This window comes from Colossoma macropomum, unplaced genomic scaffold (assembly GCF_904425465.1).
Source record: "Colossoma macropomum unplaced genomic scaffold, Colossoma_macropomum, whole genome shotgun sequence".
NCBI lineage: Eukaryota > Metazoa > Chordata > Actinopteri > Characiformes > Serrasalmidae > Colossoma > Colossoma macropomum.
In genome coordinates, this window is record NW_023494793.1 from 25,086,189 (window position 1) to 25,098,269 (window position 12,081).

Consider the following 12,081-nt stretch of genomic DNA (forward strand, 5'->3'; position numbering starts at 1 on the left):
AAGGCTGGTGACAAAAAACCCAGCTTTAAACATGTAGAAATTCAAACATAAAATAACATTTGCTGGGTCTGGAGGGTTATTGTGAGAAAGCAGCATTGACATAGATGTATCTGTATATTATTCAGGTTTGTTTTTACCATTTTTCATGATAAAACTATTTCAGACTATTTGGTAAAAATGCATTAAAAGGTGAAGGGACATTCAAGAATTATAAGCCACTGTCAGTCTGCAAAAATAAGTATACTTAAGCATCTAAAATGGTTTTATTTGAAAACATATATACCGATGTAAAGAATTGGAGTCATAAGCAGGCACAGTAAAGCTTTATTAGGGACAGTCCAAAACTCATAGTCATCACAGACAGGGGTCAGAAAACAGGCAGGCAACATCACAGGCAAATCTATTATTAAAAATCCAGGAACAAAGCGAGAGTCAAGCACAGAAGTCCATGGCTCAGAGCTTATGGATGAATACAGAGACTTTGCAAAGTCCAAGATTAAACAAAGGGGTATATATATATATGTGAGCTAATGTCCATTAAATGAGTCACAGATGAGCATGGTAAATAGTGAGCAGAGCTTTAAGGGGGGGTGTGACAATAAAAAATGGGACCGTCCATGTGCTGACGCTCCAGGGGGAGAAGCCAGGGTAGAGCCAGAGTGAAACAATGCAGAATAGGGCAGGTCCAAATGGAGTCTGCCCAGAGTGGGGGGGGCATTGTGACAACCGAAACCATCATTTTAATTGTATCATGAGATAAATTTTTGGCCATATCACCCTCTACTAATGTGAAGGCAATTTGATGCTTAGGGGCGGTGCACGTATCTTAGGATACAGTAGAAAGAAACACAGTGTAGTTACTGCGGATGTTCTGTAGTCTTGCACTGTGCAAACATATATATTTGATGTGTGCTTGCCTGTTGTAAGCAAAGCATGTAGCAGACTGTGAAGTTGTAAAGACCCTTTGTTTTCGCTGTTGTGTGTTAGAGGCATCCCATTCAATAAGCTTATCCTAAAGGGAAAATGCCTTTGTTGCTAGAAGCTGGATGGCATAATTAAAAAATGGGTGCAGCTGTTTATATATTTATTTATTTATTTATACCTTTGAATTAATGATGACCTTATGCTCATATACCTCACACAAAACAGTACCACCAGGTGCTTCTGAGCATCAACTAATTTTTGAAGCATTTAGAGAGCATTTTATAAATCTTAAGGAATGCTCACCTTGTGGTTTTAGTGAAATTTTTCACCTGTGGCATGCAAATTAGCACCTGGGCAGCTTGTGAACACCACACAGGTGTGACCGAATTCCTTGGGAGTTGTATTATGTCCTGCACTAGAGCCATGTACAAGAGCTAGGACAGGAGCCCCTTAGCATACATCTTATTTGAACTGAGTAATGTGTAATGATTTTTAACGATTTTCAACTATTTTTGGTCATTTTATTCATTCATATATGTCACCTTAGTGAACTTGTTAACATTTTACTTGAACCCTATGAGATAACATTTGACATAACCATGCCATAAACATAGCAGACGTTGTCATGAGTTATCATGATAGATTATGTCCAGTAATATAACAGTGTCACATAGAACTCGGAAATATGATAATATTTGTCGTCATCATGATTATTTGTGTCAAATTGTGTAACAGTATGCCTTTTCTGATATATATTAATATATTTTTTTGTGAACATCGTCAGTACTTAAACAACACTGACCAACTGCATGTTTCCCTAAAAAGAGAGCATGATTAATCCTGTTTAACTGTATGTAGTGCAGCATGGATTGTGAATTGTTGAATAAAAATCATTGTATTCATAGTTTTTGATAATATTTTTTAAGACTGGCACTCTGTGAGCATTCTGTCTGCTCCAACTTATCAGACCTCAGAAAAATTGAATATTGTGATGCATACTGTGTAACGTCAAAATGACTAAGTATTATGTTATAATGACAATTTTCATGCACCTCTTGTGTCATGTTACTATTACCAGTAATTGTCGTCATGATCTCTGATCTCAGGGTTCAAATAAAGTGTTACTACAAACTCTTTGCAAAGAAATAATTCAAAAAATAGCAATGGACACATCAACTTATCATTCTTGCTATATGTCAAATAGTTTGTAGACACCTGCTCATCTTCCGAAATCAAGGGTATTATTAGTGTCACCCCCTTTTTTTACTGCAGTAAAACCCTCTACTCCTCTGGGAAGGTTGAACTACATGTTGGAACGTTGTTCTGAGGACTTGATTGCATTCATTCACAAGAGCATTAGTGAGGTCAGGTGCTGATGATGTTAGTTGTTTATTAGTTCTGGATTATAAACATGACTCCAGGTCATCCCAGAGGTATTGGATGGAGCTGCATCACTCCAGAAAACACGGTTCCACTGTTTTACAAACAAGTACTGGGAGCCTTTGTACCCTTCTAGCCGGCACTTGGCGTTGGACATGGTGACCTTAGGCTTATGTGCGGTTGATTCCGAGCATCCCATTCTGTTGGCAGTGCTTTTTTATGGAGATTACACAAGCCTGCTTCAGCAATTGAATGCCTGCATCAGCGGTAGGTGCACCTTAAATTCCTGTACCTGAATTGACTGAATTAGAAGTCTGGATACATTTGGACATTAGTTTCCCAGTCACCTTTCAAAGTTTCAGATTTAGAGCCAGACAAAATGCTTAATTTAATTTCTGATTGTATATTTTTTACCAATCTCCGTGGCAGAACAGCTTATTGATTAATTTTGGATGGCTGACAAGTCTGTCATGTCCTCGCTGCTTCTCCCTCTCCCTCATCTCTCTCTGTAAATGATGTTGCTTTTTCCATCAACAGCAAAACACTTGACACTGTCTATAAACAAGATCACTGAACACAATTCCATTACCGGACCAAAGCTGCTGTTAAGCCTGTCTTTGTCACAGTTAGTTTGTGTTTGTATTGTGTCCTGTTGTAATGAACTCGTATACATTTTACTCTGATTGATGGCTCCTACTGTAAACAGACCACTTATTCCTCAGCTATTCCAAGCTCGCTGGTGGCCAGCTACACGCTAGAACCATTTTTGGCTACATGATATGTTGAGATTAATTTACAAAAGCTAAAAGAGAAACCACAGCTCTCTCTCAATCTCACCTTTTTATAGATCTTTTTACGCTGCTATTTTCATTCCTTTATCTTGCACAACAGCTCTCAGTGTCCTCTCGCAGACTCTCTCCCTCTGTTATCACTTTTTTTGCATCCATGCACTGATAAATGAAAGCAATTGTGCTCACCAGGGGAAGACTGGACATGTTGTAAATGGAAATTCACACTTACATGTGTAGAACATTTGGGCTCATATTTTTATGAGTACCGCAGTGTAGGTGTGAATGGAAAGCAGAGAAGGATTTTATGGGCCTTTTCATTTGTAGTGCAGCCTGTCCTCCTCTTAATGGCTCTCTCTGGCATGAAGTCTTTCTTCCTTGCGTTGATTTTAATCAGTTATTTCATTTTCAAGATGGCTTGGTGGAAATCAGTGGGGAATGCTCAGAGCTTTCTAGACCTTTAGAGAAATCCTAATGAAGTCTGTAATATTCAGTTTCTTTTCATTTAATAGAATCATCATGTACCCTGTGATAGACTGGAGACCTGTCCAGGGTGTTTTCTGCCTTTCGCCCAATGAAAGCTGGCATAGGCTCCAACACCCCCGCTACCCAGAAGGATAAGCGGCTTAGAAAATGTGCGTGTGTGTGTGTGTGTGTGTGTGTGTGTGTGTATGTATGTGTGTGTATGTGTGTGAAAATCATCAGGTTTGTTGTATTTAAATTATGTAGGTATTGTAGTAATACTCTTACTGCACTGTTACATTTTGTTACAGGAAAAAGGTTTAAAGTCTTGAAATTCCCAATGGGAAATTATCCAAACAGGCTTCTACTTCCCATGGTATCTACATCGGCTAAGTGAGCCCTCTCATTAGTCAGGACTTCAGGAGCTGCACAGAAGGCCTTGCACAATAGATTAACTATAATTAGGAAGTAACAGCGGACTCAAGTTTTGAATGCTAATGAACAGGACCATTTTTGTGAGTTACTCAAAGCTTTCTGCAAGTCCTATATACATCGCTGACTGTGAATATGAGCAGTAGTCTTAACAACTCAATTGTTGGAAATGGAAGACTGCAGCGGTAGCTCTATACCAGGACTCTTTGTTAAAATGTTTACTGTAAAACCGCTACATACAAGGTTAAATATGTGTTAATGTCTGTTACAAGCTTCAGATAAAATATATGAAATGTCTTTTACAAGCTTAAAATGGCCAAAAAATGTTTATATTCAACACCATACTATTAGAAACCACATAGGGGTGCTGGCAGAAGTTGTTTTTTGTATTGTAGAGGTTATTTTTTCCTTGTTTTTGTATCATTCTTCTCATCTTTTGACATTCATTCATCCAAATTGAAGGCCTATCTCTAATAGTCATGGTTCGCTACTGTTGTAAAATAACAGAAAAATTAATATGTATTACTAAGAAATGAATACCATACTGAGGTAGCTGTTCAATAAGGAAACATTAAGGTTCCAGACTAATGCCACCCAATTGTTGCAAGAAGAATAAAAACAGTGCACGGAACAATATTAAATCTGTTTTTGGAGCCCTTTAGAATGTTAAAGTTGTGCACTTAATCAGATAATAATCAAAACAAAAAAATATATACAAAAATACTAAAAATACACATCTCAAACTTTAATGTAAACAAAAGCAATGTAATATTTTGATGGTGTTGTGTCATTATTTAATTTTATTTCTCACTTAATTTAAAAAATATTCAGTAGATGAACCGTTTATAGTAATCGTTGTTAGTTGCAGCCCTAGTGCGAAAAAGCACAATTCAAGAAAGTTATTTCATTATTTCTTTAGCCAAAGCAATGCACCTGGCAAACAGGAGCTGTACGACACAGCGGTTATGAAACAGAAGAGAGCTTTCCCCACTCCAGTTCAAAATCCACCATGACTGTGAAAAATTTCCCAGTGCTGAGCATGAAATGGAAGAACATCATGCAAGAGTCACAATCACTCTTTCTCGCTACTACACACAACACACAGCTAGTGTAGAAAAACTTTTTCCTCAGGCACCAGAACAAATAAAGGCAATGGTTCATTCAAACTTGCAACTTTGTTTTTTTGAACAAACTCTTCAATTTAACAGCTCTTGTTTGGTTTATGTTGTAGAGAACATGTAGGACAAGAAACATCTGTTTACTACAAGCTCTAATATACTGTATTTTCCATGAGAGCCTCAACTGGAAGAGGCAGTAGAGATTTCCTTTATCTTTTTTGTGAAGGAGTGAAGAATGACATGGAAAAACTTGTGGTTCGTTAGAAATTGAGTTAGCTATGTTATCAAGGATTCCAAACCTCACTTAGCAGGAAATCTTATCCTACTGTCAGGAATGTAGATGAGATTGAATTGTCTGTCTTTGGCGCATGTCCATCTTTGATAAAGTTAGAAGTTAATGGGGGTAATTTGCAAGAAAGAGATAGAATGCGGTATTGGCCTGTTGTATCCGATTTGCTCTGCTCTTTCTTGAGAGAAGGAGCAGGCGGTGGGCAGCTTTAGGAGGTTTTGTCTTAAAATCTCATTTATCTCGCGCACACTTGAACTAACACCTGGAGTGCAGTAGGAATAGGACTTCTAGAGGAGTTTAAAGGTTTTGGTGCACACAATCAGTAATGCGATTTTGAAACTAGCCTTAGCCAGTGTTTCTATTCACAATGTGAGCTCATGATAAATTGTAGATATTTTCAACGTAGTAAAAAGAATTTCTGTCAGGGAGGGTTATTGCTGTTCCATTTGATTGATAACTGGTATCTTAGTTTATCTGTCAATGCTAAAATCAAGCTGATAGCTTTTGGTTTTGGCCAGACATACAAGAACATACTTATGTCTACCTTTGGCCAGCAACACAAGAGCAAACTTAGGTCTGCTTTTGGCCAAACCCAGAATTTGAAGTATGTACAGTGAGGCAGGTGTCAATGTTGCATGTACCTATGTTTATCACCTTGCGTGGGCACATTTGTCCTCTGAGGTAAGTGTCTGTGTTGGGCTGGCAGCATATGGCCTCCCCATATGTTTGCCAAGGAAAGGAAAGGAAACAAAACAACCCCCAGCTTGCTAATCGGCTCGGATGCGCAGCTAGCTAGCTGATGTCACGTTTGCTACCTGCTAATCCCTATCCTGTGATACCCAGCAGCCTCTCTGAGAATCCATCCCCTTCCATTACTCCTGGAAATAGACCTCCCGCGGTGGTCTTACCAGTCACGTTACAGTAGTAGTGCTGACCACCAACTGCTTCAGGTTAATCTAGCGTGTCAGTGGGTAAGCATATAGTAACTCTGCATGGGCCTCTATCATGTGTACATTGTTCCAAGCAGGCCCTGTGCTTGTGTTTGACAGTGAATTTTTAGAAAATCCCAAGACGATTATGGCTAAGGATCAGCACATCTGGCTGTGATGCCCCTGTTTATTGGAAATCTTTCAGTTACCACTTGTTGTTAAATATTGTTGACTTAAGTACAATATTGACTACAAATAATAAGCACATGAAGGGTTTCTTTCCAATGCATTATAGACCACATTAAAGTTTTTTTTTTATCTTTTCATGGTAAATGTTTTTGAGAATGGGCTTTATACTTAGAAGAAATATCAGTGCTATATTATGATAAAAAACACCTAAATTAGAGAAATAATAATATTTTCCATTATACACCATTATTCTTTTAAAAAAACTCATTATATTCAAAATTGTTATAAATATATAGCATTTTGGAATTAAACCTTTCACATGAGCATGCTAGTGTTAGCATTCAACTAATAATTTTGGCATTCAGATTTGATGTCATTTCACCTTAATTCAATAAAACTATTTCAGGGGAAAACCTTAAAGTGGCATCTGAGTGCAAATATCTTGGTATTTTAATAGATTCCAAATCAAAAAAGTAGTAAATGTTATGATATATTAGAATTTTTTTAACCATTGAAGCAGCAACATTTGACTACTGACTACTTGAGCTCTTAAATACTTAAATCTATACAGTCAGTTTATTATCAGGCTGTTAATGTGTTTGATAGAAAGTCAGGTAGTTGCCATCATTGCTTTTAAAAAATCACAGCTTATTAAACCGGGATAACTAAATTACATTTGTAAATGCGTGTCTTATTTATAAGTGCAGGTTTGGCTTTTCCTCTAACTGCTTTCATTAAGCTGAAAATACATCTGCTAGATCAGAGACCAGAGGAGATGTTGTGATGCCTATGAGGAAGATGTTATTTTGGACAGTCAGCTTTTTCAGTAAGAGCACTTGGAATGAGCTGCCTGTATATTTAAGAAATTGCACTACACTTGGCTGTTTTAAGGCTAATTTAAAATTATGGCTAAAACAAAAGCAATCTTGGCTAAAAGTTGGCTAAACTTGCATATTCCCTGTAAATCTAAATTGAATAAACTGAACTAAAACTGTTTATGTTGTCCATCTTTTTGGCCTAAACTCCTAAATGTGAAAGTAGAGCTGGGCAAAATGGCAAAAATACAATGTCATAGTACATGACTTGGCTTTGTGAAGTTTGATTTACTAGGAATTTAGTCATTTGTAATCAATATTTCAAATTCAATTCAGTTTAACAGAGCTAATCAATAATAATAACTTTGTTTCTGGAGCATTATTCATATTAGTGGCAGATCAAAGTGCTTTACAGACAGATGATGAAGTTCAACAGTAACAGAAGAAATTAGAGTTGAGGTTGATTTCTTCTATTGTATTTACTGTTCAGTAACTGCACTATAAGGGGAAAATTAATTAATAAAAAATGTTAAGACCAGTAATGTAAAGTCAAATGAAGTAGGGCTGGGCAATGTGACGATATTCTGCCGTTATGATGATCATTTTTGTTATTGTAATACACATTATGCATTTTTGAGCATATCGTGGATATCATTAGTAAATTAAGGAAAACTGCATATTACATTACTGAGACAGCATGAATAATACTGTTTAACTAGATTGAGTGTATTGCAGTATATGATGTGTTATATAATAATCATTATATTAAGTTTTTGATAGCAGTTTTTCAGCGTGTTACTACCAGTGCATTTTGTCTGTTTCAAAATATCGTGACCTGTATCGTTGAATGAAAATGTCCATATCGCCCAACTGCCAGTATGAAGCAATAACAGATAAAATTGAAAAGATAAATACAAAAAGAGAAGCAGAGTTATCATTTAAAGCTAAATGCATCTTCTCTTGTTTCTTAAAAGCCTGTAGCTTGACTGTCTGATAAAAGTGGAAGTGATTTCCACAGTTCAGAAGCATAAGGTCTCCTCACATTTTCTGTATTTTACAGATGGTATTTGCAGAAGGCCAGTTTCTGCAGATCTAAGATCATGTATTGGAATGTACACAGCCAGTATTTCTGTGTGGTATGCATGTGCTTTAAGGCCATTTGGAGCTTTAAAAGCAAGTAAAAGAACTTTAAAATCTATCCTAAAAGACCCAGGCAGCACTCTAGGATATTTAAACTGATATTAATATGTAAAAATGTCTTTTTAACAAGATCAGTTGATAAGAGTTCCTTAAGTATTGACTATATCCAAGATATGTTCAGAAAAACATATTGTGACCCGGCCTACAAAATAATGTCAAATTGCCAACTCCTATGTGAAACTTCTGTTTTTTTTGCTGTACGTTCTTTCAAAGTGGCTCTCCATTATAAGATGAATAGGTGTCCTTAAATTCTCAGTTTTGCACTCAAGCAAGTCACATCCTTCTTGAAACTCTCTTGGTGACTAGAATATAAAGTGCGCTCTGATGTAATTGGGGTTTAGGTTTTGTTATAGTATGGTGCTGTGTGTTTTTTGATGGTGACGTGAGGTAACCTCCCTGGACACTAGTAGATTTTAGTGTGTTAATTGAATCTCCATGTTAACAGAGGAATAACTTAATCTCGCTACCATGTAGAAAAGAATTAGATGTTTGATTAGGCCGCACCATCGATTGGCCTTTGTAATGTTACGCAAGTGAGCCCTGTAACAAAATGTAAAACTTTTTGAATGTGTTTAAATAGATGTATTCATACCAGTCTCATGTTTTCCTGGTGAGTCTTTTGCAGGTATTTTGGTGAATCAAGACATTTATTAACCAGTTGTGTGTTTTTCAAATGTACACAGAAAAAGGAGCTGTTAATATGGACTGCGGACATTTCAACATGGCCATTTAAGCTGTAACACCACATTACTTGCCGTGCCTGCATAAAATGTTCTTGCTGTGGTTTGGTTGTTCTTGTTATGGTTTGGTACCTTTCGTTATAGGTTTAATAAATTGCATGTAAATTGCTTACAGGCTATAAATCGCTTCTTGTTAAAATAAAACAGCTAAAGCTTAACCATGTAGCTATGCAATCATGTAATCAAAACATACAAATCTTCTAATCCCCAGTTCATGTTTTGTGAGAAAGGGGCGTTCCATGTGTGTTACGCTGCTGCACATTTTTATCAGTTTAACAAGCACAACAGTGGGTAAGGGATCTTTTGTGCATCTTAAAGCTAATGATGGAGTGTTTAAGGACAGTGAAATTTTGGTAGTACTTTTGATTGATGACACTATCATCAGTCAGCTCATTGACAATACCATTGGCGATACTGTCATCAATCAAGTCAAGCCTACGTCATGCTACTTCAAAACATTTTTACTATACACAATATACATCACAATACTTAGCATTTCGTAAGTTTTATAAGTTCAAACAGTAAAAAAGAGCCAGTACTGCACAAATTTAAAAACACTATCAAAAAATACTACAATTTTTTATTCAGTGTTTTCATACTGTGCTGCTCTCAATACAGTTAAATACAGCTAATTATGCTGTCTTTATAATGAAAGATACAGTATGTCTGTGTTCTTTAAGTGATCAGTATATGAAATCAATATGCTCAGAAAAGCAGTGTGAGGTAATTTATGATTAAAAACATGATAATAATGATAATATACTGCCATATTGGCTACCCTTACCTGGTTGAAATAATGTAGGCCAGTTTGTAACCATGGCTTAAATTTTGAGCTCTTTTTTTAAGTTTAGTTTAAGAACTTTTTAACTAATTTGGAACATTTGTTAATAGTCTAGCATGCTTGCTTTATGTGTTTAGTATGTTAGAAGTGTTTTTGTTTTTAATGTTTAACATTATTTGGCAGTTCTGAAATCAGGTCTCATTCTCATTCTGATTTCACATCAATGATTTACCAATGTTTTTAATATATTGCAAGACATTTCAATCGCAGTATGTAGCATTAATGTATTTATTGAACTACCCCAGTACTTTTTGGGATACTGTTTTGTTGTGAGCCAATTTTGATATGAATCCATTTGCTGTAATTGAGTGGCCTGACATGTTTGACCAGGGCATATGGTTTTGGTCTCTCTCTCTCGCTCTGAGATTTGATGGTGTTGCATTTAAACAATGTTATTGAACCAGTCTAAAAGAACACAGTGTACTTTACCCTTGTGCCAGCAACTTATACCCTGACTGTACATAAGCAAATAGCTTGAATAGCTGTAAGTTCAGCTATAAGTCCTTCCTGCAAAACTAAAGCAGAGTCTTAGACACAATAATAATGCTACAAATGCTACATATTCTTTTAAATCTACTCTTGGGTGTCATATCCAAACTTGGACTTCTTAACATTTCATTTACTGTTATTACTAATATATAATGAGTGCTTCCAGTCAACTCTGTTTTCTGGATCTGCATATGTGGTATGAATTCTTGTGAGGAAACTGTAATAGTATTTCATTAAGGTAGTCACTGGTGATTTGGGGTCATCACACTTAAGACCCTACATAGAGCCTGAAGTGGTCTATATTTAAACATGTATCCTCATTTGACCGTTCTGCAGAAGGAGCTTTAGATGTTCTGTAGGGAAGGCCATATGGTGAGTGTTGTTGAAGAGATGTTTACATTGGTTTGTACGAGGTCACCTGAGTTCTGACTAGAGCTTTAATCGAGCCTGTACTCAAATACCGCCTGAGAATTTTTCTCTCCAAATCTGACCCAACCTGACCTGCAGCAGGTCCGATTCTGACCCAAGCATTACAAAATTCTGACCTTCATGTTGTTCTTTGTCTTCCTATTAGGAGTAACTTTATTCAAAAGGCAAAGAGAATTTTGATTCTTGCTCCAGATGTTGACTTTATTTGCCAACCATTTCATTTTGCGTGTTCATTATGCAGAAGTACAAGCGTGCAGATTTCTTTTTAACCATGCTTGCCACTGAATAAAGCAAATGCTAATATGTTGACAGAGCGTGACAAGAGAATTAGCCTACTTGGCTCATCGTACAGCACCAAAAGCTAACTAACCTACCAAATAACAAACTTGCATAGCTGTCAACTCTCATGGTTTTGTAAAGAACTGCTAGTTAGAGATTCACGGTTTTTGCTTATGAAGCACTCTCACGGCAGTGAATGCAAATCTCATGTCTCAGTTGTCTGTTTGCAGCAGATTGCCCTTTTAACGATTTTATCAAATCCACGTATGCCAAATATGTTGATTCTGCACACTATATTTAAGCAGCCTACTAAAACAGTTGCTAATCAAAATCAACCAGCAGCTAAGTGGCTCTCTTACACAGCATAAAAAAAGAGAGACGTTGAGAAACTTAATTAGGGGAAAATGTGATGTGTTTGTAGGCATGCTCTATTAGTTGCAGTGTCAGGGCTATTTTTTAAGTAAATGTGAAACTATCAAGCAGTTACATTAAGAAATGGCTGTTTGGCAAACAAGCTTGCATGCAGAACTAACTGGGACAAAGATGTACTTTGTGTTGTTTAGATAAATGACAGAAAAACAGATAAAACATAGAACATAGATAGAAAAGGACCTAATACAGATAGTACGGGAACACTTTACTGAAGGTCAGGTTCATAAGGCTACATGACCATTACATAAGCCTTTAATGAGAACTGACATAAACCTACATAAACATTCATAAAGCTTCCAAATTCCCATAAGCGGTAGTTGTCGTAAAGTCAAGTTGACATAACAC

General features: G+C 36.5%; 1 protein-coding gene across 3 annotated transcripts in view; it reads left to right on the forward strand.

Annotated features, from left to right (window-relative positions):
• The window catches only part of mib2 (mindbomb E3 ubiquitin protein ligase 2), a 95,188-nt gene that overhangs the window by 38,963 nt on the left and 44,144 nt on the right, over positions 1-12,081 (forward strand). The gene's annotated exons all lie outside the window — the stretch shown is intronic.